The sequence below is a fragment of the Schistocerca serialis genome, chromosome 1 (genome assembly GCF_023864345.2).
Source record: "Schistocerca serialis cubense isolate TAMUIC-IGC-003099 chromosome 1, iqSchSeri2.2, whole genome shotgun sequence".
Classification (NCBI taxonomy): Eukaryota; Metazoa; Arthropoda; class Insecta; order Orthoptera; family Acrididae; genus Schistocerca; species Schistocerca serialis.
Genome location: NC_064638.1, coordinates 1,100,395,828 through 1,100,423,134, shown reverse-complemented (window position 1 = coordinate 1,100,423,134; position 27,307 = coordinate 1,100,395,828). Strand labels below are relative to the sequence as shown.

The 27,307-nt window shown below is 44.3% G+C and overlaps 1 protein-coding gene across 3 annotated transcripts in view; it reads left to right on the top strand.

Annotated features, from left to right (window-relative positions):
• Positions 1–4,397: 4,397 nt before the first annotated feature.
• The window catches only part of LOC126416393 (solute carrier organic anion transporter family member 74D-like), a 183,287-nt gene continuing 160,377 nt past the window's right edge, over positions 4,398–27,307 (top strand). For 2 of the 3 annotated variants that reach the window (XM_050084084.1, XM_050084092.1), the window contains exon 1: positions 4,398–4,590. The gene's annotated coding sequence lies outside the window, so the exon portion shown is untranslated. Of the gene's footprint in view, positions 4,591–24,958; positions 25,004–27,307 lie in introns of those variants that run through there. The other variant, XM_050084101.1, reaches the window with a different exon arrangement.

Genomic DNA, 27,307 nt, shown 5'->3' with positions numbered 1-27,307 from the left:
TTTCAAGGAAAACTACCTTCCTGCATAGTCAACCTAACTGCACTGTTTTTAGTAATGTGCTTTCTTGAGTAAGTTGCCTGACACTAGCTTCATATAACGGCCAGAAACTATTCTGTGGCGCTTCTCCATTGTATTAATGCACGAAGGAGCGTTAAACAGCTCAAAGGGCTCCCTTATAGCTAGAAGCACCATCTTGGGCAAAACTACCATTCTCTGCATTAGCTGAAACTACGGCCAGCAAAATTTACGGACAATACCTCTGCAACGTGACATCATTGCGTATGTGGTATCTTTCGTTCGCCCTCGCAACAAATGTAAATTCACTAATCGAATTAATTAATATCATTGTTAGTCTCAAAGACTTGTTAATCTCTAATTAGTCTAATTCTGATATGGTGATAATACCTTGCCACCCATGGAGAATGTGGCATTGCAGTCTCCGTGACATTAGCTTTCAATGACATAACGCAAGTCCGGATGTTTCCCGCTCTGTTCTCACCTGCCTCAACACAGAGGGTGGTCGATTGGTCCAAGCCAGCACGTTTTCCAAATCTCTCATCCACTGAAAACAAATGAATATAGACTGCCGAGTGTCTGGCACACCACCACTCGTAAACTACTACCATCTAAGACTATTAGCGTCGAGATGAAGCAGTCTGGAATAACGTAAGAGCATCTATCAACAAACCTCAGTCCGAACTTATGTTTATTTGGGTTAGAGCCACGGTTGCGAAGTGAAATTCCTGTAGCTCCGTGTAGTAAATTCCCACCCTGTACACCGCTAATCACCTCGTGATTAATGATGTATTCTTTCTAATATACGTAAGCACACAATAAGTAAAGCCTCGTTATTTCGTAACATTCACTGATGCAATTTTAATGAGGAACCATTTAGTTCAGAATTTCTATGGCTAGAGGCTGAAATAGAACCTGTACCAACTGTTTAAGTAAAGAAAGTTTAAATCGATGTTCATCTTGCACCTTCTTAACATAGCAACTAAGATTTGTGAATTTATGGATACAGTGAATAGTACCATATCAATGAAGAAAATACTCATCTTTTCGAATCCTTTTATGGAAGTCGTCTTCAGGATTATTTGTATGGTCCTTGGGTGGTGGTAATAGCGAAAGAGAAACCTATTAATTAATCTTTTTGAGAATTTATTGAGATAAGAAAGTGAAGACATTGTCATAATAGTTACTCCCGCTATTTCACATCACCTCTTTCCAAAGCACTTCCACAGCTTTCCAATCACGATAACAATTGCGTAACAAAGAGCGTATACATGTTTCCGCTAGGATAAATGTGAAAGACGTTGGAAATCTACATGAAGACTATCTTTGGGGCCGAGCGCTAGTATTTATAATGAATTTCATTGTTCTAAAATATTCTGGGATAATGCTATCATATTAATTTACACATTTAATATCTGGTACTTCAAACATTGAAGAGAAATGAACAAAGAACATTGCTGGTTCTCAAACAGTCCGTAAACCATACTTGATATGATAAAAAGTGCAAAAAACGTTAGAATAACAATTAAAGTGTCCAAAATACATGCCTCGGAAAATATTTTTACTTTCGACAAAATTACATTTTTTATGCCTATCACGATTTTGTGTGAAGTCATATACGGTGTTACTATCAGTGAATAATTAAATGCTGCTGAATACATTATGGAATAGATTTGGCGAATTCATAAGTACACTTGCTTTCCTTGAAACAGATCATTATCTAACTGAAATTAAATTACATATTTTTGGTATTATAATGTATTTCAAAATTATGTTTTCGGACCTTTTTAGTGAATAATTTATAGGATGGTTATTGCCTTGAGACTTTATGTCAACTTCAGAAACAAACCTGAAATTTTTGTAATTTGGCAATTTAGCTCTGTAGATCAAGTACCTCATTAGCAATCTGGTATAGAACTGACATCGTACGCTTCATTATATCAGTTTCCCCCGATTGTGATCTGCTGTTAATGCCTAAAAGATGAAAACTTGAGACTTATGATTTAGAGTACATTAACATCACGTACAAGACTAACATTCCCTTTTTAGGTCGTATTAAGAAACACTATTGCTTGTGGAATAGAAGATTTACATAAAAACGTACATCAAGAATTAGCGGTGTGGAGAAGTGTTACCTGAGGCAATGTTATGCTACCACACCAAAAGTGAAACAGGTCTGATGAAATTAAACAAAGACGATTTAACTGAATAGAGAAATATCAGAAGTTTTGGTACGGCTACATGAGAAAGCTACATGGAGAAAGAGGGCAACAAAATGGAATGAAACGAGGTACCTGCGCGACGAGAACCAGAAAAAGACAATACAATCGGTAAATCTACTAAAATAGATGTAAAGAAAAGAATGTGGAGAAAAAGAATACAAATATATCAAAGGAATTATAGGAACGGAAAACGGCGAATAGAATAGTAAAGTCATTGTTATTGTTGTTGTTGCGGTCTTCAGTCCATAGACTGGTTTGATGCAGCTCTCCAAGCTACTCTATCCTGTACAAGGTTCTTCATCTCCCAGTACTTACTGCAACCTACATCCTTCTGAATCTGTTTAGTGTATTCATATCTTGGTCTCCCTCTACGATTTTTACCCTCCACGCTGCCCTCCAATACTAAATTGGTGATCCCTTGATGCCCTACCAACCGATCCCTTCTTCTAGTCTAGTTGTACCACAAATTTCTCTTCTCCCCAATTCTATTCAATACCTCCTCATTATTTATGTGATCTACCCATCTAATCTTCAGCATTCTTCTGTAGCACCACATTTCGACAGCTTCTATTCTCTTCTTGTCCAAACTATTTATCGTTCATGTTTTACTTTCATACATGGCTACACTCCATACAAATACTTTCAGAAACGACTTCCTGACACTTAAATCTATACTCGATGTTAACAAATGTCTCTTCTTCAGAATCGCTTTCCTTGCCATTGCCAGTCTACATTTTATATCCTCTCTACTTCGACCATCATCAGTTATTTTGCTCCCCAAATAGTAAAACTCATTTACTACTTTAAGCGTCTCTTTTCCTAATCTAATCCCAGCTGCATCACCCGATTTAATTCGACTACAATTCATTATCCGCGTTTGCTTTTGTTGATGTTCATCTTATATCCTCCTTTCAAGACACTGTCCATTCTGTTCAGCTGCTCTCCAGGTACTTTCCTGTCTCTGACAGAATTACAATGTCATCGGCGAACCTCAAAGTTTTTATTTCTTCTCCATGGATTTTAATCCCAATTCTGAATTTTTCTCTTGTTTCCTTTACTGCTTGCTCAATGTACAGATTGAATAACATCGGGGAGAGGTTAAAACCCTGTCTCACTCCCTTCCCAACCACTGCTTCCCTTTCATTAGAGGATGAAAATCTAAATATGCTTATTACTCCATGTTCGAACCACCATTGATCACTTTACATATTACTACAGTACGTGAAGGAACACAGTTGATTCAGGTGTCTCTCGTTTATCGCCGAATTTCATGATGGGAGAATAGTTGTTAAAGCTATCTTGACGCAATTGCAGTTCAACCATCTCTCTTTTTCATTGATGCGACATATTGAGAAAGACTAACAATGAGCCAGTCGTTGGCAATTTCATTGTGCATGTTTGATGGTGCCCTTTTTCACAAGTCTTTCTGTACTTGTCCGTCCGCAGCTCGTGGTCGTGCGTTAGCGTTCTCGCTTCCCGCGCCCGGTTTCCCGGGTTCGATTCCCGGCGGGGTCAGGGATTTTCTCTGCCTAGTGATGACTGGGTGTTGTGTGATGTCCTTAGGTTAGTTAGGTTTAAGTAGTTCTAAGTTCTAGGGGACTGATGACCATAGATGTTAAGTCCCATAGTGCTCAGAGCCATCTGAACCATTTTTGTACTTGTCTAAAGAATGGTTGTGCCAGTGACCCGAGAAGTACCTCATATATATTCACTGCCTGAAAACCTACTTTCTTCCGCTTCTGCTGCCACACTCTGGTGCAAAAGCCTTGCCAGTTTCGCTTGCCCTGAATCGTCGGAGATATCCGTTTCTCAGCGCCTGCTTCCGCCACTACCGCCGCCAACAGGTGCGTCCGCAATTTTCCGGGGATTTCCTGTTGCCTCGTGGCCTCTAAGGTGCAAGATATCCTCATTCAGACGACGCATGGGAGAAGAAGCGTCAGTGCAACGGCGGGAGAGACGTCAGTAACACCGTGTCAGCAACAGCAGTGACGTCAATAACTCCACGTAGGCTACAGTGACGCTCCAGCACCCCAGGTCGGAGCACGTCTGATGGGAGCCTACGCCCGGTCTCGCTTCCCGCAGCTGTCAGTGGGAAGGAGTGGGGGGAAGGAGTGGCCGTGCGGGTGGTGGGAGTAATTCGCGGAACCGCAGGAGCCCGGGTTCATCTCGCCGGCTCCTCGCCGGGGAACCTCAGTAGCCCACCGCCCGCCCGCCTCCTCGTAGCCCACGTGCCCGGCTGCGTCTGGACCTCCGTGATAAAAGCGCTACAGGTGCCTCGTTGCGCTGCGTGATCCCGGGTCACTGGTGTGGCTTACCCTGTCCACTGAGAACGGTGAAGCTTAGGTTTTATCTGGTAAGTGTTACCACTCACAAATACATTTACTTACTGGCATCATTTCATGAGCCTCTCGATGAAATACTGAGGACCTTGGGGCGCACACGATTTTCATTGTTTCTGTAGATATTTATTTTTTATTTCTTTATTGAAAATTATATACTTGTTACCTGATGCTTAAAACAGGTCGTACATCTTACAATTTTCGTTTTTCATCTTTTTAGAGTTTTCTTCTGTTTTGTTTTATCTACAACATTTACGAAGACTGTTACTTTTCAAAATAATAATAATTTAAGGTTGAAATACAAATAAATTTTGTTGTTTTTAAGAAGAATGTAAAAAGAAGGTAGGATAGAGGAGAGATTTGTTAGTACCATCACCGAATGTGACTGACGGTGAATACCTCGGAATGGTTTCTTCGAGCCGTTGACCGCCAGTCACACACACACACACACACACACACACACACACACACACACACACAAATGGTTGTTAGTAGAGAAATAAAGTTGCTTATCCTATTTATTACTAATCCTATGTGTTAACTACTTTAGGTGCCCATCCATGTACAGCATTTGGTAATTTCTTGGCTAGATTGCCAGAACCTTATGCTTATTTACTGTCACATCTCAGCTTCCTCCTCCTGTTCCTCCTCATTTTGTAGATAACTGAAAGTCGTATCGGACTGTTGTCACATGTACTTTCGACTCGAGCTGAATTAGAGCTGTGTCTCTGTTCAGGATGATTCAATGGCCACAGAATATTTTGTTTCATATGTTTCACTATTCATAACATAACAATACTTTTACTTGTAAATAGTGTCGTATTACAAATGCAAAACACAGTAGCGAAAACGAAACCTTAAATTGAGACAAGCGCTATGTTTTATTGTAAAATAATTTCACTGAAAATGTGAAACAACTTTGGCGCTGCTATTATCTCTTTTCTGGTTCTTGATACCTTTACACTTATTCAGCTACGACTTTGTCGCTAATTCTGGAAGTGTAGGAGAACGTGAGTGAAGATAGAGGTAGACAATTTTTTATATACTTCGTTACTTCCGGACTAGCAGGTTATCGTAGCAATTGAATACTGTGACACAATATTTCATAAGAAATTTACCGAAAACGGCCTTGCCGCAGTGGTAACAACCGTTACCGTCAGATCACAGAATTTAAGAGGTGTAGGGCTTAGTTAGTACTTGGAAAGGGTGACTGCACGGGTCTGCCGAGCGGTGTTGGCAAGCGGGGTGCACTCAGCCCTTGTGAGTTCAATTGAGGAGCTACTTAAATGAGAGGTAACGGCTCCGACCAAGAAAAATGATAACGACCGGTGTTGGAGGGACGGGGTTGGAAGGGGGCCAGTGTGCTGAACACATGCCCCTCCTTATCCGCATCCAGTGGCACCTATCGGCTGACGATGACACGGCGGTCTGTAGGTACTGTTGGATCTTCCGAGGACTGTTCGTACTGGGTTTCGTTTATACATAAAAAGGAGGGACCCAGAGTAACTTTCAGTGAAACAAAATATGTAACAGGTGGACGAATACAAGTATTACAATGTGTTACTTTCTAAAGAGGGACGTAATAAGAAAGAAATCTCTCTAAGGACGCCTCAGGAAAAATTAAATAAAATTCAAATGAGTTCTGTTTTATTGTCGTAAACAATTACGAAGGCGACAAAGAATAGATTGAAATGGAGTATCATTCAAAGTATGTTACACTGTGAAGGATAAATATTGACAATGACGCAAAAGGAGCCACGAAGATTGGCAGCTGTATAAACTGATTTAATGACAAGAAGTTGTCGATTATCGAGACTGCAAAAGAAGACATATTGACGAAAAAGGGTAGTGAGAATGTAATACGGTACGGTGGAAGAAACAGAGAACCGAAAGCTGAAGTGAAATGGCCTTATAAGGAGACTGGCCTAAAATCACCCCCCCCCCCCCCCCCCTTTGCTAAAGAATGTGTATACCCCATCTATCCATCTGTCTGCATCTAACGCAGACCTCATATTGAGGTGTGGTAACATTTTCGAATTATTTGCTTACTTTATATCCGAGGTGGGGACGTGAGAACCAGACCATTATTTACGTAGAAGAATGTGGGAAACCGCCAAAAATTACATACAGGTTAGCTAGCTCTCCAGCCCTTGTTGTTAATAAGCGAGGTGGATTCCACTCGGGGCTGGATCGACTCCCAATATCCCGGAAGCGAGTGCTTATCGGTGTCGTCTATCCCAGTGGGTCCTCTATGGCTATAACTGTTAGTACGAGAAGAAAATGGTTGTTTTATCTACCAGACAAAGCCGTACACAGTAGTCAAATAACGGAACAAAGAGTTGATTGTAAACCAGTTTAAGTTAAATAATGGCATGGCTGGCACGCGTGCTTCCAAACAGCGAACGACTGTTACAAATTGCAGAGCTTTGCAAGTGTGCGCTGTAGGGCACGAGTAAATATAATTCATTGATTTTACGAAGTATCTGAGAGGAAGATACTACGTTACACACTGAGGTGACGAAAGTCAAGGGACAGCGATATGCTCATATGCAGATGGCGGCAGCATCGCGTGCACATGGTACAAAAGGAGTTGTCATTTTTCCTCAATTAATTCGAGTGGAATTGTTTCCTACGTGAGTATGGCTGCACGACGCGAATTAACAGCCTTTGAACGTGGGGTGGTAATTGGAGAAAGACGGACGGGACGTTTCACTTCAGAAACCGTTAGGGAAATCAGTATTCCGAGATCCGTAGCGTCAAGAGAGTGCCGAGAATACGACATTTCAGGCGTTACCTCTAACCATGAACAACGCATTGCCTGATGGCCTACGCTGAACGACCGAGAACAGCAGCCTTTGCGTAGAGTTCTCAGTGCTAACAGACAAGCAATACTGTGTGAAATACGTGCAGAAATCAATATGGGACGTACGACGCACCTCTGTGAAGTTTCGAAGGTAGGAGATGAAGTACTGACAGAACTGAAGCTGTGAGGACTGGTCGTGCGTCGTGCTCCGGTAGCTGTCAGTAGAGCACTTACCCGAGAAAGGCAAAGGTCCTGAGTTCGAGTCTCGGGCTGGTACACAGTTTTAATCTGCTAGGAGGTTTCGCATCAGCTCACACTCCGCTGCAGAGTGAAAATTTCATTCTGATAATTTCACTTGTGCGTGGACAGTATAGAAGAAAGAATACATTATTAAATTTGTAGACGATATGAGGATAAAAAGGGGCACCATTTAGTACACAGGTATGGCAGCAACAACGGCTCCAACCCGTCTGGAATTCTAGTTGGAGTGAGCTTGGAGGACAAATACGGGTACGTCATCCCATTCTACTGCAACTTTATGCCAAGAGTTCGTGAATCATACAACCTGGTGAGTGGCGGCAGGCCCTCAGCAACCCACGACCAATTGCTTTAATGGGTCAAGGATCTGCAGAAGATGGAAGCCAGTTCGCCAGTGGAACATCTCCTGTATCCAGATTGATCAGAACAGCTGAGACAACATGCGGTCTGGCGTTATTTTGTTCAAATACACTGAAGGAACAAAATCGCAACACCAGGAAGGGGTTGTGCGACATCTGAAAGATGATGTCTACTCCACTTTCGTGTAAGAGTGACATTAGTAGCGCCACTATGAGAATCCAAATCAGGTTTGCTTTAAATACGCGCTGTAACGGTCATGAGTGTTAGCTATCGTTCAGATTGGAGATGGTGAGTTGATGTCAATCAAGAATGCCTTTAAGGCGACAAAGTCGCCGCTATCAAGCCTTCACTGAGTCTGATCGAGGTCGTGTAATAGGGCTACAAGAAATTGGATGCACCTCTGGCGATATTGCCGAAAGACATTTCAGGAATGTAACCACTGTACATGGTTGCTGGCAGCCGTGGTGACCAGAATTTACAGTCGCAGGAAGATCGGGATGAAGAAGGTCTTGTGTCACTACCGAGTGGAAAGATCATCGTGTTCGGCATATGGCTCTGACGCATCGTACTGCACGTGCAGCAGCGATTTGAGCAGCAGCTGGCACCACCGTGACGCAACGGACTGTTGCAAATCATTTACTTCAAAGACAGCTCCGATTCAGATGCCCTGTAGTGTGCATATCACTGACGATAAATAACCGCCTTTTGCGGCTTCAGTGGTTTCAAGCGAGAGCTCATTGGAGATCAGGGTGGAGGTCTATTGTGTTTTCTAATTAAAGCTGATTCTGCATCGGTTCCAGTGATGGCCATGTGTTCGTTGGACACACCGTCTCCGTGCTGGTCACACTGTACCTACCCCACCTGGCGTGCGATTTCATATGACTGCAGGAGTTCTGGCGTGGCTACCCCACACATACTCGCTGCAAATCCGACCTGTTGTATTGCCATTCATCAACAGCATTCCAGGCGGTCTTCTCCAAGATGATAACACTCGCCCACATACCGATGTTGTAACCCAACATGCTCTACAGAGTGTCGCTGTGGCCTGCTCGATCACCAGATCTGTCTCCAATTGAACACTTATGAGACGTCAACGGACGACAACTCCAGCGTCATCCAACAGCATTAACCGTCCCTGTGTTGACCGACCAAGTGCATCAGGCATTGAACTCTATACCACAAACTGACATCCGGCACCTTTGCAACACAATGTGCGCACGTTTGCATCCTTTCATTCAACATTGTGGCTGTTACACAGGTTATTTAATGTATCAGCAAATCACATTTTCAGTGTTTTATCTCGCGCTTACATTAACCTGCTATCTTGCAATGTTAATCACTTAAATATGTTACCTACTACTCTACATTAATTATATTTTGGTACTACGATTTTTTCCCGTTTGTGTATATCAGGGAGACATCGCAGATTGGGCACAGCCGCCGGCCTTAACGTGTCAGAAGGGTAACAGTTACTGTTTAAATTACCAGCTACTAGAACCAGAGAAGATCGTCTTGTGTACAAAATGGCACTCCGTTCCTTTGTACCAGGTGGCGGTCCCGTTTGACAATGTTCGTTCTCATCGGATCCTCTACACACGGCTGCGTCTATCGTGATGCTGAACCCAGGATACGGACTCGTCTACTAAAACGACGGTGGTCCGTCGTGGCATTTATTACATCAGAAATGGAAAACCTTGGGGAACCACTCTGAACTATGATTATTTAATAGTCGCCATTAATTCACTATGAGAGTTTGAAGCTGTGCCGAAGGGTCGTTTTTCTTACATCTATCTACATGGATACTCTGCAAATCACATTTAACTGCCTGGCAGAAGGTTCATCGAACCACCTTCACAATTCCCTATTATTCCAATATAGTGTAGCACGCGGAAAGAACGAACACCTATATCTTTCTGTACGAGCTCTGATTTCCATTATTTTATCGTGGTGATTGTTTCTCGCTATGTAGGTCGGTGTCAACAAAATATTTTCGCATTCGGAGGAGAAAATTGGTGAGTGGAATTTCGTGAGAAGATTACGTCGCAACGAAAAACGCCTTTTTTTAAAATGATGTCCAGCCCAAATTCTGTATCATTTCTGTGACACTCTCTCCCGTATTTCGCTATAATACAAAACGTGCTGCCCTTCTTTGAACTTTTTCGATGTACTCCGTCAGTAGTATCTGGTAAGGATGCCACACCACGCAGCTGAATTCTAAATGAGCACGGACAAGCGTAGTGTAGGCAGTCTCCTTACTAGATATTGGTACATGGTTTCCTAGATATGCTCAGTTTGAATGACGTGTATTTGGCTGTGATGAGCCGCCGAAGCACGCTCATTTCAATGGAAAAGTTCCTCGAGCCATTGTAACTCAATTCAAAACCGATTGACGGCACAAGTCGCATCCAGATTCCCTTCGATGAACGAACTGCCGGTTGCGGTGGTAGATAGTTCTTGATTTCCCGCTGCTAGTAAGGGAATTAATGGTTCAAATGGCTCTGAGCACTATGGGACTCAACTGCTGAGGTCATTAGTCCCCTAGAACTTAGAACTACTTAAACCTAACTAACCTAAGGACATCACAAACATCCATGCCCGAGGCAGGATTCGAACCTGCGACCGTACCGGTCTTGCGGTTCCAGACTGCAGCGCCTTTAACCGCACGGCCACTTCGGCCGGCAGTAAGGGAATTAGGTCGCGGTGGTTGGAACTGGGTAAGTGTGAGTGGCAAAAACCGTTTTCTCACACACTGTGTTTATGAACAACGTCTAAAAATTGTTTTAGAATTTTCTAGCAAGTTCCAAAATTTAATCTCACAGAACATTCTAAAATATTCAGAAAGTTTTATATTTCCGCGCTCGACGATGTGTAGGACTAAATTCTCGCAAAATTTCTTCAAGTTCCGAGATCGAGTAAGTTCAAATGTTTTACTGCAGAATCTAGATTCGCCGAAAATGTGTAACGGAACAATGCTCTGCAGAATAATATCATCGAAGCCTAATGACTGGCAAAGAAAAAGAGCAGACGATATTTACACTGCCCTTCGGTTTAAGGAGATAGCAATTTCCAGTATAGTTGGCTTACAGGACGACTATCATCAAAACACATGGCCAGACACTCCGATATTGAGGCGTTAACTTAAGGGAATGATGTTTTTCGCACGACCCGTTGTACATCGCTTTCTCACTTGTTGGATCACCTCAAAATTTATTTATTTATAGTCCGAAAAATACAATTATAAATGTTGTGTATAAGCAAGTGCTCTGAAAAAATTAAAATATAATACGTGCATACAATAAAAATTAAATTTCTTATTAAATTAAGTGACATTTTCATTTTGACATGTTTTATTTAAATAATAATAGTCGTATTTATCGCATCGTTGGTTAATTAATTTGTTATACGGTACACTAGTTAGTTAGTTGGTTGTGTGTTCCATTGACCAATCACACGGTACGGTGGCGGTTATGATGTAGAACGTGTCAAGTGCACAAGAAATGCACATATGAAACAAGATTTTTTTATATTATATATTACAGTACAGTGTTAAAGATTAATATTTCTGTTATTTAACCCATTCCCTTAAATGGCACACATGCATACACTACATTTATAGATTTATTTATTCCTCTTCAAGAATTCATCTATGGTATGCAAATACACTCCTGGAAATGGAAAAAAGAACACATTGACGCCGGTGTGTCAGACCCACCATACTTGCTCCGGACACTGCGAGAGGGTTGTACAAGCAATGATCACACGCACGGCACAGCGGACACACCAGGAACCGCGGTGTTGGCCGTCGAATGGCGCTAGCTGCGCAGCATTTGTGCACCGCCGCCGTCAGTGTCAGCCAGTTTGCCGTGGCATACGGAGCTCCATCGCAGTCTTTAACACTGGTAGCATGCCGCGACAGCGTGGACGTGAACCGTATGTGCAGTTGACGGACTTTGAGCGAGGGTGTATAGTGGGCATGCGGGAGGCCGGGTGGACGTACCGCCGAATTGCTCAACACGTGGGGCGTGAGGTCTCCACAGTACATCGATGTTGTCGCCAGTGGTCGGCGGAAGGTGCACGTGCCCGTCGACCTGGGACCGGACCGCAGCGACGCACGGATGCACGCCAAGACCGTAGGATCCTACGCAGTGCCGTAGGGGACCGCACCGCCACTTCCCAGCAAATTAGGGACACTGTTGCTCCTGGGGTATCGGCGAGGACCATTCGCAACCGTCTCCATGAAGCTGGGCTACGGTCCCGCACACCGTTAGGCCGTCTTCCGCTCACGCCCCAACATCGTGCAGCCCGCCTCCAGTGGTGTCGCGACAGGCGTGAATGGAGGGACGAATGGAGACGTGTCGTCTTCAACGATGAGAGTCGCTTCTGTCTTGGTGCCAATGATGGTCGTATGCGTGTTTGGCGCCGTGCAGGTGAGCGCCACAATCAGGACTGCATACGACCGAGGCACACAGGGCCAACACCCGGCATCATGGTGTGGGGAGCGATCTCCTACACTGGCCGTACACCACTGGTGATCGTCGAGGGGACACTGAATAGTGCACGGTACATCCAAACCGTCATCGAACCCATCGTTCTACCATTCCTAGACCGGCAAGGGAACTTGCTGTTCCAACAGGACAATGCACGTCCGCATGTATCCCGTGCCACCCAACGTGCTCTAGAAGGTGTAAGTCAACTACCCTGACCAGCAAGATCTCCGGATCTGTCCCCCATTGAGCATGTTTGGGACTGGATGAAGCGTCGTCTCACGCGGTCTGCACGTCCAGCACGAACGCTGGTCCAACTGAGGCGCCAGGTGGAAATGGCATGGCAAGCCGTTCCACAGGACTACATCCAGCATCTCTACGATCGTCTCCATGGGAGAATAGCAGCCTGCATTGCTGCGAAAGGTGGATATACACTGTACTAGTGCCGACATTGTGCATGCTCTGTTGCCTGTGTCTAAGTGCCTGTGGTTCTGTCAGTGTGATCATGTGATGTATCTGACCCCAGGAATGTGTCAATAAAGTTTCCCCTTCCTGAGACAATGAATTCACGGTGTTCTTATTTCAATTTCCAGGAGTGTAGTTGTCAAGGAGATATGATTTTAATTTATTTTTGAAGCTATTACTGCTGTCTGTCAGACATATTATTTCATCTGGTAATTTGTCAAAAAATTTAATAGCAGCATACTTTACCCCTTTCTGTGCCAAAGATAGATTGAGTGAAGGATAGTGTAAGTCTTTCTTTTTTCTGGTATTATAATCTTGAACGCCACTGTTATTTTTAAACGTGTCCATGTTGTTGAGAACAAATTTCATTAGTGAGTAAATGTACTGTGAGGCTATTGTAAGAATTCCCAATTTTTAAAAAAGATGCCTACAAGATGTGCGACTATGAACCCCATACATTATTCTATCCACTTGCTTTTGAGCAGAGAGTGAAAGTATGCAAAGTATGCCAAGTATGTTAGCTTACTAATTTCTATATCCTCAAAATTGGTAATTATTCTGATTTCAAAAAATGCTGAACCTAGTCTCTTTAGAAGGCCCAAAACATGAATTTTCCAATTAAGATTCTCATCTATATGTACACCCAAAAACTTCGTATGCACTACCCTGTCTACTGACTTCTTTTGATGTGTTATATTTATTGAAGGAACTTTACTTTTTGCAGCAAAAAATTGGATGTACTGTGTTTTTTCAAAGTTTGAAGCAAGCCCATTTGCAGAAAACTAATTAATGACTTTTCCAAAGACCTTATATGTATCATTTTCAGTTGGAGTTTCTTTTACTGGATTAATAATAGTATCATCAGCAAACAGTGTCAGATCGCATATATCAAGAACGGAAGGGGACCCATGATTGAACCGTGTGGAACACCTAATGTAATTTCACCCCAGTTAGATGAAGTGGCAAACTTATTCAAATCACTTGACCCATGCAAAGAAACTTTTTGTTTCCTGTTCTGCAGGTATGACTTAAACCACACATATGCTATTCCATTTACACCATAGAATTGTAAGTTCTGAAACATGATCTCGTGGTTCACACTATCAAATGCTTTGGTCAAGTCACAGAAAATTCCTATTGGTGACATTTTACTATTTAAAGACTGTGTTATGTGGACAGTGAAGTTGTATATTGCTGCCTCAGTGGGACAGCATTTCTGAAATCCGAACTGCGATTTACTAAGTATCCCATTACGGCTGAGATGGCTAACCACTCTTGACTACATTACTTTCTCAAAGATTTTTGAAAATGCTGTAAGCAAGGCGTTCTCTTTTTGTACAGTCCTGACAATGGCATATTTTAACCTGTCTGCATGCATCGTACGTTGAATTGAATATGCGTCTGTATATGTTATCTGGAAGGGAGAATGGTCCCATCCCATCAACCGTGCGACCTATTCTGATCGAGACAACACCATAAATTGCAGCTAGTATAGCAATAAAATGTACGTACTGCAAATCACTGCAGTTAATCTTGCGACATTTTTAGTTGTCGAGCAAGGAAACGCAGTCTCTCGCCATCATTCTGCAGATGTCTGAACACCATTCAGAACGTAAGTTTGATGGTAACAATACATCTATAGTGTAAGTAGGCTGTTTAGGTTTTTATGTTGGTAACGCCACGTAGCGCAGCGCGTAGCGTTGCGCAGTTGGAGGTATATATATATATATATGATGACTTTTGAATATTATTAAGGCAAATGCACTGTTTGTTCTCTATCGAAATCTTTAATTTGCAAACTATGCCTATCTGTAGTTAGTGCCTTCAGTAGTTAGAATCCTTTATTCAGCTGGCAGTATTGGCGCTCGCTGTATTGCAACAGTTCTAGTAACGAAGATTTTTGTGAGGTAAGTGGTTCATGGAAGGTATAAGTTATTGTTAGCCACGGCCATTCTTTTGTAGGCATTATTGAAAGTCAGACTGCGTTGCGCTAAAAAATATTGTGTGTCATTTTAGTAATGATCAGAATAGGTAAAGAGAGAAATGTCTGAGTACGTTCAGTTCTGCTCAGCTGTTTGAAAATCAAATAACGTAAGGGGTTTTCCAGCACAGTAATTCATAAATTTTACTAAGGGGAGGTTTCAACAGCCGTTAAAATGTTCAACTGTATCGCATTTACCAAAGAACTAATCAATTGTTGCATGATGAATTCGACAGATCAACGTCATGTTTAAGCTTAAATATTCCAAAAACACATTGATGAGAAAAAACAGTATGGCCACCCGCTTGACGGAGCGTTGATCCACTTTTCGAACGCAGTACATTAATGGCTCTGCGTGCCGAGGATTCGACAATCCTTGGTAGTTTTGCAGTAGCATTCATCTACACCAGAGTTCTCGAAGTTTCCGTAAATTATAGTCCAGTGGTATGTGGAAGCGGAGCTGGGGCACAATAATGTCCCATATGTGTTCCATAGGATACAGGTCAGGTGAACATGGTGGCCAAGACATCAATGTGAGTTCACTTTCATGTTCTTAAATCACTTAGCGTGATTCTGATCTTGTTACACGATTAACCTGTTTCCCCTGTCGGAGAAAGCATCAAGCATAAAAGGAGCCTCACTTAGACCCCAGTTTCTGCCGGCGTATACAGTGTTAAAATAACTTTCAGGAATATAGCCGGGTGGCGTCGTCAACAACCGCCGATATTTTGCCAGGAGCACTACGCCCTTTATTTTCTAGGTCTAACTGCAGCAAGTAAGCGCTGTGCAAGGGAATTTAAATCCTCGGTTAATAGAGAAATTACGGAAAGATAACACACACAGATACTGTAAACACTAGCGCCATCGCAAACCAAAGACGATCGACATCAGAAGTTGTCGATAGTAAAATTAGTAACAACGGAAAAGGTAGCATTAACTCTGTGACTCTTTTTTTGAGAAGGGAGAGAACAGGATTCCATGTAGAACTAAAACAAAAACCACTTTCTCTTTTTGTAAGGTTACTTACTAATTTAATTTCGGCAACTTCCTTAATAACAATGACGCCAACAGCTGTAAGTGCATGCCAGAATCTCCGTGTTAGCCGGCCGTTGTGACCGAGCGGTTCTAGGCGCTTCAGTCCGGAACCGCGCTGCTGCTGCGGTCGTAGGTTCGAATCCTGCCTCGGGCTAGGATGTGTGTGATGTCCGTAGGTTAGTTAGCTTTAAGTAGTTCTAAGTCTTGGGGACTGATGACCTCAGGTGTTAATTCCCGTAGTGTTTAGAGCCATTTGAACCATTTGTTGGTAGTTCTGCAGCAGCAACGAGCAATTCTTCTTCGATATTTTCTTTAATCATGAATGTAGAAATAGGTTTTGATATCGATGCTACCGCGAATCTCTTTGTAAGACTCTTCGTAGAAATGTGATGCCTGACATCTGCCTTGCCTCCAAGAATTACTGAAACAGCTACAAATCTGACACTACGTTTCCTGGTCCGTACATCCTTTTTACACTCTTTTGTGTACTCATCCGAAAAGTCACACTTTCATCTACATATACATCTACATCTACACAGATACTTCGCGAGCCACCATACGGTGCGTGGTGGAGGGTACCCTGTACTACTACTAGTCATTTCCTTTCCGGTCGTGCGGTAGCGTTCTCGCTTCCCACGCCCGGGTTCGATTCCCGGCGGGGTCAGGGATTTTCTCTGCCTCGTGATGACTGGGTGTTGTGTGATGTCCTTAGGTTAGTTAGGTTTAAGTTCTAGGGAACTGATGACCATAGCTGTTAAGTCCCATAGTGCTCAGAGCCATTTGAACCATTTCCTTTCCTGTTCTACTCGCAAATGGGGCGAGGGAAAAACGACTGTCTATGTGATTTTGTGTAACCCTCAATTTCTCGAATCTTATCTTCATGATCCTTACTCGCAATGTATGTTGGTGGCAGTAGAATCGTTCAGCAGTCAGCTTCAAATGCCGGTTCTTTAAATTTTCTCAATAGTATTTATCGAACAGAGCGTCGCCATCCCTTCGGAGATTCCCATATGAGCTCGCGAACGTCTCCGTAACACGTGTTGTTCGAACCTACCGTAACAAATCTAGCAGCCTGCCTCAGAATTGCTTCGATATCTTCCTTCCATCCGACCTGATGAGGATCCCAAACACTCGAGCAGTACTCAAAAATAGGCCGCACTACGGTGCTGTATGCGTTCTCTTTTACAAGTGAACCACTCTTTCCTAATATTCTCCCAATAAACCTAAATCGACCATTCGCCTCCTCTAGCATAGTTCTCACATGCTTGTTCCATTTCATATACCTTCACAACGTTACTCCCAGATATTTAAAAGACTTGAGTGTGTCAAGCAGGACACCAGTAATAGTGTAACCGAACATTACAGGTTTGTTCTTCCTATTCACCAGCATCAACTTATATTTTTCCACATTTGTAGCTACCTGCCATTCATCACACCAACTAACAATTTTGTCTAAGTCACTCAACTTCGGCACCTTATCGTACACCACAGCATCACCAGTAAACAGCCACAGATTGCTGCCCACTCTGTCCGCTAAATCGTTTATGTATGTAGAGAACAACAGCGGTCCTACCACACTTCCCTGGGACACTCCTGACGATACTCTTGTCTCTGATGAACACTCGCCGTCGAGGACAGCATACTGGGTCCTATTACTTAAGAAGTCTTCGAGCCACTCTCGTATCTGTGAACTTATTCTATGCGCTCGTACCTTCGTTAACAGCCTGCAATGGGACACCGTGTCAAGTGGTTTCCGGAAATCTCTTCCCATCCTTAAGCATTTTCGCGAGTTGTGATAAAATAAGTGTATTAGACGGTAAATAGTCGACAGTAACATTTTAGTCTTCGAAGTACACGTCACTATACACTTCAAGCTCTATACACTTCAAACGTTTCTAACTTGCACTCGTAGTTCGTATTACGTTTAGAAAATATGTTCGTCTTTTTAAACCGCTCTTCAAATGGGAACTGCCCGATTCTTCCGCGTTGCGGTGCTTAAGTAGCTCCAGCCCCGTACTATCAGAGAAATCTGGTTCAAATGGCCCTGAGCACTATGGGACTTCACATATATGGTCATCAGTCCCCTAGAACTTGTTGTTGTTGTTGTGGTCTTCAGTCCTGAGACTGGTTTGATGCAGCTCTCCATGCTACTCTATCCTGTGCAAGCTTTTTCATCTCCCAGTACCTACTGCAACCTACATCCTTCTGAATCTGCTTAGTGTATTCATCTCTTGGTCTCCCTCTACGATTTTTACCCTCCACGCTGCCTTCCAATACTAAATTGGTGATTCCTTGATGCCCTACCAACCGATCCCTTCTTCTAGTCTAGTTGTGTCACAAATTTCTCTTCTCTCCAATTCTATTCAATACCTCCTCATTAGTTATGTGATCTACCCATCTAATCTTCAGCATTCTTCTGTAGCACCACATTTCGAAAACTTCTATTCTCTTCTTGTCCAAACTGTTTATCGTCTATGTTTCACTTCCATACATGGCTACACTCCATACAAATACTTTCAGAAGCGACTTCCTGACACTTAAATGTATACTCGATGTTAACAAATTTCTCTTCTTCAGAAACGCTTTCCTTGACATTGCCAGTCTATATTTTATATCCTCTCTACTTCGACCATCATCAGTTATTTTGCTCCCCAAATAGCAAAACTCCTTTACTACTTTAAGTGTCTCATTTCCTAATCTAATCCCCTCAGCATCACCCGACTTAATTCGACTACATTCCATTATCCTCGTTTTGCTTTTGTTGATGTTCATCTTATATCCTCCTTTCAAGACACTGTCCATTCCGTTCAACTGCTCTTCCAAGTCCTTTGGTGCCTCTGGCAGAATTACAATGTCATCGGCGAACCTCAACGTTTTTATTTCTTCTCCACGGACTTTAATACCTACTCCGAATTTATGTTTTGTTTCCTTTACTGCTTGCTCAATATACAGATTGAATAACATCAGGGACAGGCTACAACCCTGTCTCACTCCCTTCCCAACCGCTGCTTCCCTTTCATGCCCATCGGCTCTTATAATTGCCATCTGGTTTCTGTACAAATTGTAAATAGCCTTTCTCTCGCTGTATTTTACCCCTGCCACCTTTAGAATTTGGAAGAAAGTATTCCAGCCAACATTGTCAAAAGCTTTCTCTAAGTCTACAAATGCTAGAAATGTAGGTTTGCCTTTCCTTAATCTATTTTCTAAGATAAGTCGTAGGGTCAGTATTGCCTCACGTGTTCCAACATTTCTGCGGAATCCAAACTGATCTTCCCTGTAGGTTGGCTTCTACTAGTTTTTCCATTCGTCTGTAAAGAATTCGTGTTAGTATTTTGCAGCTGTGACTTATTAAACTGATAGTTCGGTAATTTTCACATCTGTCAACACCTGCTTTCTTTGGGATTGGAATTATTATATTCTTCTTGAAGTCTGAGGGTATTTCGCGTGTTTCATACATCTTGCTCACCAGATGGTAGAGTTTTGTCAGGACTGGCTCTCCCACGGCCGTCAGTAGTTCCAATGGAATATTGTCTACTCCGGGGGCCTTGTTTCGACTCAGGTCACCATGTAATCATACAGTAAAGCTCCATGCCCTCGGGAAAAATTACGCCCTAGAACTTAGAACTACTTAAACCTAACTAACCTAAGGACATCACACAACACCCAGTCATCACGAGGCAGAGAAAATCCCTGACCCCGCTGGGAATCGAACCCGGGACCCGGGCGTGGGAAGAAATCTGGTATTTTCTCGAATGATAACGCTGGATCTAGAAGGTGCATGCACATTCGACAAAAAGTACGCAACATGCAACGCCATCTGTGAGGCGACCTTGTCAACATAAACTTGTTGACGTAAATAAAAATAACAGAGGCTGAATTTACATGTTGCGCTAATTCAGTACTTGAGTCAAGTTAGTAAAAGTATTCTACAAAATATGGGCAAAATTGGGTCTTGTCGAGATGGCGGGACAAGGAGGTCCATAACGGTGATGGTCCCAATACATCGGGACGGATGGCAACCGTGCTTGATGACGAACTGCCTCTCAAGGTTAGGCCATACCACGAGGTCTGGCGCTGAATGTAGCGAGCTCGGCTAAACAATGCAGTCGCTACTTAGCTCATGCAGAACTGTTTCACGTGTTCTGTACGTTACGTAACGGCGCTTCTAAATGTTTACAGAGCTCTGTGCCTGTAACATTCTCAGACGGCTTTGAGGGAAATGCTGTTACCATCGTATAGTGAACCTGTGGCCGGAAAAATCCTGGGTCCTTAGTCATATTTCGGATACACACAACAGTCATTGATGTTAGGGTTAATAGGCAATTCACTTTAATAGTAATGATGGTTTGTTACCTTTTATTTATGCTTGAGCATGAAGAATTGAGTTAACGCATCTTCATGGCACTTTTATAGAAAATGCGATTCCAGAACGAAGTTTATTGGACTTCCAGCTGTGTCAAGTGGTTATATAGTCACAAGCTTTTGGCCGAATGCTCCTCAGCCATTGACAATGGCTTAGGAGCACTTAGCCGAAAGCTAGTGGATATTTAACACACTGGAATGGCTGGCACCCGAGTAGATTTTATTCAGTCACACAGCTGCGAGACCATGCGTTCATACACAGAGTTTTATAAGCTACGCCGGCCGGGGTGGCTGAGCGGTTCTAGGCACTATAGTCTGGAACCGTGCGACCGCTACGGTCGCAGGTTCGAATCCTGCCTGGGGCTTGGATGTGTGTGATGTCCTTGGGTTAGTTAGGTTTAAGTAGTTCCAAGTTCTAGGGGACCGATGACCTCAGAAATTAACTCCCATTTTATAAGCTACACAAGTACTTACTTCTAAAAGTCCTGTGTCGTATATTGAAGTTCATAGCATGCACTACACATAATTTAAGTAACAAGTAATGTAATGTGGTGGCTTAAACCATTTTAACACTTATCCGTGAAGATGGTCCAAGACTGAAAGCGGTTGATATTTGGCTTTAAAATGAAAGCAGCTGATGGTCAAATACGCATTTTATACATTACTTGACGGCTGTTGACAGTCACCTTCCAAAAATGTTTAAATTCAGGAGATAACGACTGTTATGGGAAGGTTTGTAAAGGCGAAAAGATGTATATAACGCAAAATGTAGGGTAAAACAATTCCAGAATTAGGTCAGCTTAACATGGAGGGATGGCGACAACACTTTTTTCCTCGATCCATATCTGAGAGCGACATAACAGGGGGGCACCCTCCGATGAAACTGTTTGCTGCACAAGTGTTTTGATTACATGCTCACGAGAATAAATTCAATAATGCATAATTAGGTGATGAGCTAGAATGAAATTTTCGCTCTACAGCGGAGTGTACGCTGATACGAAACTTCCTGGCAGATTAAAACTGTGAGCCGGACCGAGACTCGAACTCGGGACCAGTGCCTTTCACGGGCAAGAGCTCTACCAACTTTTTTTTTTGTGTAAGGAAGGTAGGAGAAACAGAAACCTATATTACTAGTACCTCCTTATACATTATAACTGTCCTGGAAGGAACCTCGGTGCCGTCCTACCCTGCTGCGTGAAATAACAACAAGGTCAGAGTGGGGCCACCTCCGGCACCCGAAAGAAAAGTATTTATAGACATGAAAACAAAATTTGAAGCACATCCATTGCTAACTGGGAAAGCGTTATTTTTTTCCTAGGTCGCATTCTCGCATAGTTGTTCTTAGCTGATCACTTTACTTGGTCGGCTTCACAACAACAGCACGGCCGCTCATCTTTGCGCACCCGGCACACCCCAAGTATATGGCGGGTCCGCAAAAACCGTTACTAGGAAATTGGCATACCAATCCTTGTACTTTTGTAGCCGTAACAGTTTTGTGTGTCCACCTTGCAAGTATTGCCAGTAATCCAGTACGTTCCGTAAGTTCAGAGGCGTGTCTATAGGTGTATTTGACCGTCATACCTGTGATCCACGCCACTGCGTTCGTCTTATGACGCGGAAAAGACGATTCCTCTGGAAGAAATATTATGTGTGAAAAGACTGCTGTATAGATAGTGCGCCGCATGAACGTTATCATCTTCCTTGCGAGAGTCCAGGCAGCCAATGCCTCGCCGCAGACCAGCCGATGGTCGTCCGTATCCAGCACGCCGCATTGCTGACACATGGGCAAATCCGCCAAACGTATTGCGTACTTTTTATCATTCGTAGGGTATTTTCGGTTCACTACAATGTACCATGTTGATCTGGCTGTTGTAGGGAGGTGAGGGTGGTGTACCGTGCGCCACACCATGTGCCAATTAACGGCTGGATGATTCCGCTCCACCCTATTCCGGGCGATCTGTCGAAGAAGCAGATGATACACGTCCTTCGATGTCGACTGTCGGGTCGTCGGTAAACGCTCTCGAACGTAACTGTGTTCCACGATGAACGTGCGCACATACGCTAACGGGGGCGATATAAGGCCGACGGCTGAGCTACCCAAGCACGACTCACGCCGCGTCCTCACATGTTTCCGAGTTCTAGTCTCGGTCCGGCACACAGTTTTAATCTGCCAGGAAATTTCAGATCAGCGCACACTCCGCTGTAGAGTGAAAATTTCATTCTGAAAACATCCCCCAGGCTGTGGCTAAGCCATGTCTCCGCAATATCCTTTCTTCCAGGAGTGCTAATTCTGCAACGTTCGCAGGAGAGCTTCTGTGAAGTTTGGAAGGTAGGAGGCGAGGTACTAGCGGAATTTAAGCTGTGAGGACGGGGCGTGAGTCGTGCTTGGGAAGCTCAGTTGGTAGAGCACTTGCCCGCGAAAGGCAAAGGTCCCGAGTTCGAGTCTCGGTCCTGCACACAGTTTCAATCTGTCAGGAAGTTTCAGGTGATGAGCGTTGTTCACACAAGAACTGGATGAGAAACGGTTGTGAGCAGAGTTGGTGTGGTACATCGTTCACGAGCACGTCTAAAACGGATATCTGCCCATTGTGATGTGACACGGAAGACCGAGACGGTGCGAGAAAAGACGAGAAACCAACATCGTTGCTCTGTTAGCATCTGTCAACGCGCCTCCACTACTCGGCGTCCTACCACTTGCTGAGTGCTCGCCGAATGTGACATGTCTGACGCCGCCTTTATACACTCCTTGAAATGGAAAAAAGAACACATTGACACCGGTGTGTCAGACCCACCATACTTGCTCCGGACACTGCGAGAGGGCTGTACAAGCAATGATCACACGCACGGCACAGCGGACACACCAGGAACCGCGGTGTTAGCCGTCGAATGGCGCTAGCTGAGCAGCATTTGTGCACCGCCGCCGTCAGTGTCAGCCAGTTTGCCGTGGCATACGGAGCTCCATCGCAGTCTTGAACACTGGTAGCATGCCGCGACAGCGTGGACGTGAACCGTATGTGCAGTTGACGGACTTTGAGCGAGGGCGTATAGTGGGCATGCGGGAGGCCGGGTGGACGTACCGCCGAATTGCTCAACACGTGGGGCGTGAGGTCTCCACAGTACATCGATGTTGTCGCCAGTGGTCGGCGGAAGGTGCACGTGCCCGTCGACCTGGGACCGGACCGCAGCGACGCACGGATGCACGCCAAGACCGTAGGATCCTACGCAGTGCCGTAGGGGACCGCACCGACACTTCCCAGCAAATTAGGGACACTGTTGCTCCTGGGGTATCGGCGAGGACCATTCGCAACCGTCTCCATGAAGCTGGGCTACGGTCCCGCACACCGTTAGGCCGTCTTCCGCTCACGCCCCAACATCGTGCAGCCCGCCTCCAGTGGTGTCGCGACAGGCGTGAATGGAGGGACGAATGGAGACGTGTCGTCTTCAGCGATGAGAGTCGCTTCTGCCTTGGTGCCAATGATGGTCGTATGCGTGTTTGGCGCCGTGCAGGTGAGCGCCACAATCAGGACTGCATACGACCGAGGCACACAGGGCCAACACCCGGCATCATGGTGTGGGGAGCGATCTCCTACACTGGCCGTACACCACTGGTGATCGTCGAGGGGACACTGAATAGTGCACGGTACATCCAAACCGTCATCGAACCCATCGTTCTACCATTCCTAGACCGGCAAGGGAACTTGCTGTTCCAACAGGACAATGCACGTCCGCATGTGTCCCGTGCCACCCAACGTGCTCTAGAAGGTGTAAGTCAACTACCCTGACCAGCAAGATCTGCGGATCTGTCCCCCATTGAGCATGTTTGGGACTGGATGAAGCGTCGTCTCACGCGGTCTGCACGTCCAGCACGAACGCTGGTCCAACTGAGGCGCCAGGTGGAAATGGCATGGCAAGCCGTTCCACAGGACTACATCCAGCATCTCTACGATCGTCTCCATGGGAGAATAGCAGCCTGCATTGCTGCGAAAGGTGGATATACACTGTACTGGTTCAAATGGTTCAAATGGCTCTGAGCACTATGGGACTCAACTGCTGTGGTCATAAGTCCCCTAGAACGTAGAACTACTTAAACCTAACTAACCTAAGGACATCACACACATCCATGCCCGAGGCAGGATTCGAACCTGCGACCGTAGCGGTCGTGCGGTTCCAGACTGTAGCGCCTTTAACCGCTCGGCCACTCCTATACACTGTACTAGTGCCGACATTGTGCATGCTCTGTTGCCTGTGTCTATGTGCCTGTGGTTCTGTCAGTGTGATCATGTGATGTATCTCACCCCAGGAATGTGTCAATAAAGTTTCCCCTTCCTGGGACAATGAATTCACGGTGTTCTTATTTCAATTTCCAGGAGTGTAGCTCTCCAGGGAGCCTACCGTGACCAGGGCTTTCCCATTCCAAAATAGAAAATATCCCTGATCAACATCAGAAAATTTTGTTAGTGGAGTTGGGGTTCACGCTAACAAAAGCAGCGGCGGCGGCCCTCGCCCAGGAGATGCCGACGGCCGGACTTCGGCCCCTGTTGACTCAGACGTCGGAGCCGCGCGGCGCAATCGCCGCTGCTCGGTATCTGGGGCGCGCGCGTGCTGTTATCGCTCAGTGGCCCGCGACAGCTGACAAACGTTAGCAGCTGCCAGCACCGCTGACAGCCTCGCGATATGCTGTAAGTACCATCCCAGCTCCTTTGTCGTTTCTCTCTGTTGGGCCGCTACGTACGTTGGTGCTCACATGTGATACCTCTGCGTACACGTCCGTTTTCTTACCACTGGCTTGCGAGTCCTATCTCAATTCATTCGATCTTACGCGTGGTAAAAGACACCTGCATGAGCTACCTCTTTACCGCGCACCCACTGTACCGAGCCATTCCGCGATTATGAGCTCCTCATTAAGTTAAAGGGGAGAGTAAGTTAATCTCGTCAGCATCGTTGTCATTAGTAATGGAATGTGCGACCATCGACCTCGGCAGTTTGGATTTTAGGTAATTTTCATTTTGAGTCTGATCACGTTCTTTTGCTGATATTTTCATGGCAACTCCGAAATAATTGATATTAACTTCACAATGGTGAGGGAATTTTCTCCCATCTTCCCCATGTGTGCGTGGTAGTCCCGTCTACTACTGTGCTCGCAAGGGTCAGATTTCGGTTGCAAGAGAAAGGATGTTTTTGTTCTCTCTGAAAATTATAGACCACTCCAGTGGTCGCATCTCAGTATTTGGAAAGTGGTTGGATTGCTACAGGGTATTAATTATTGCCTTGGGTGTTGTGAGAAGTTTAACCCTGTCTGGCGGGTCAAAGCGAGGCTACCGACCCTCGGTTCCGCCAAGTTTTCTATTAAAGGCGCAGAGCAAAGCTTTGCACAGTTTGTCCCGCATGCCTCGCATCTTCCAATTCGTGGATTCGGGCCGCGACCGTCAACAAGCTACGCCAAGGAATATTCGAGGTATGGGTGGCGCAACTGCAGTGTGACACGGGATGTAACGGGTGCTTCGGAAATGTCTAACAATATTTTTTTTCTAATTTTTTACATCGTCTATCCTAAGGTATGGCGGCATGTTTGAATTCAACTCTGCTGTAGATCTCGATTCATTTCAGTTAAGCGCAGTGAACTAGCAGATGTATTCTGATTGGGAATACATGTTCCGGCATGTGGCCTTACAACCAACGGAAAGCTCTTAGTAGGCTTGGTCATAAACACCGAGCGAGTTAGCGCATTGCTAAGACACTGGACTCGTATTCCAAAGGACGGGGACTCAAATACCTGTCAGACCTTCCAGGCAAACGCCTGGACGATTCCTCTGGAAGGGCAAGGTCGATTTCAGTACCCCGTCCTTCGCCAATATGATCTTGTGCATCTTTTCTAGTGACCTTATCGTTGATGGGACATTAAAACCTAATCTTCCTTTCTTTTCTTCGTCTGATCCTGGGAATTGGGGCTGTTGTTAGTGGACAAAACGCCATAGACGTATGAACGCCAGGTGTATTCTGTGCGTCTGCGAGTGACGGTAAACTGAGGGAATTTAAAGATTACGTGGGTGCTTCCATTCGCGAAAGTAATAGGGAATGGGGCAGGTCAAGATTTTGGAACTTAGATGTAATACATGCTATAAAGTCGTGTGTTAGACTTTAGGCATGATAATAACGCTAGTTTTGTGGAATTATCGTGGCAAGATGCATGTGAGAGATATAAAACGTTAATAATATCTCAACAATAATGTTATTGTTGTAATTAATCCAAAAATATATAAAATTGAAATGCTTCAACACATGATTTCTTTTTCCTTCTGTTCCTCTTCACATCTGACAAGAATCACTGAAACAATCAGTTGAAATACAAGAATTCCTTCAAGGATTCGAAGAATTATTTTCCTAAAATAGCAAAAAAAAAAGGGAAAATCGACACATTTGGATTAGAATCGACCGAGAATTCCTCCCGTTTCGAAGGTTCAGCCGCCATCACGGCAACAGCAGCTGTTTACATAGCGGCATGCTTCCACTGCTGGACGATTCCATCCCGTTACGATATCTGTTTCAGTCACTTGACGCCCTTTCTTGTCTTTGTGGAAGAGGACTGCGACGCAATAACAAGGTTTACTAGAGGAGATTAACTGATATCGCTGTTGGGACTACGTGTACCCCTTATTTCCTTCAGAGTACACAATTACTATTAGGAAAACAATACTTTCAAAATTAACTTTTACTTTGAGGACAATTTTCTAAACGAATTAAAGAGGTTTCACTGTTGTTGTTGTTGTGAATATTACGAATCTGTAACACAAAACTTTTTTAACGGAATCTTTTCTATTTCTCCATTTCATCAGACCTTTTGCCATATTCTTGAACATGAGCACAAATCTGTTTCTTAGAACTGCTGCGAATTGCAATGCCTGCTTTCTCGTACGAAATCATCTGCTGCAGATGTGTTTTACGTGAATATTTCGCATAGCTTTTGCTTATTCTTTACAGATAAA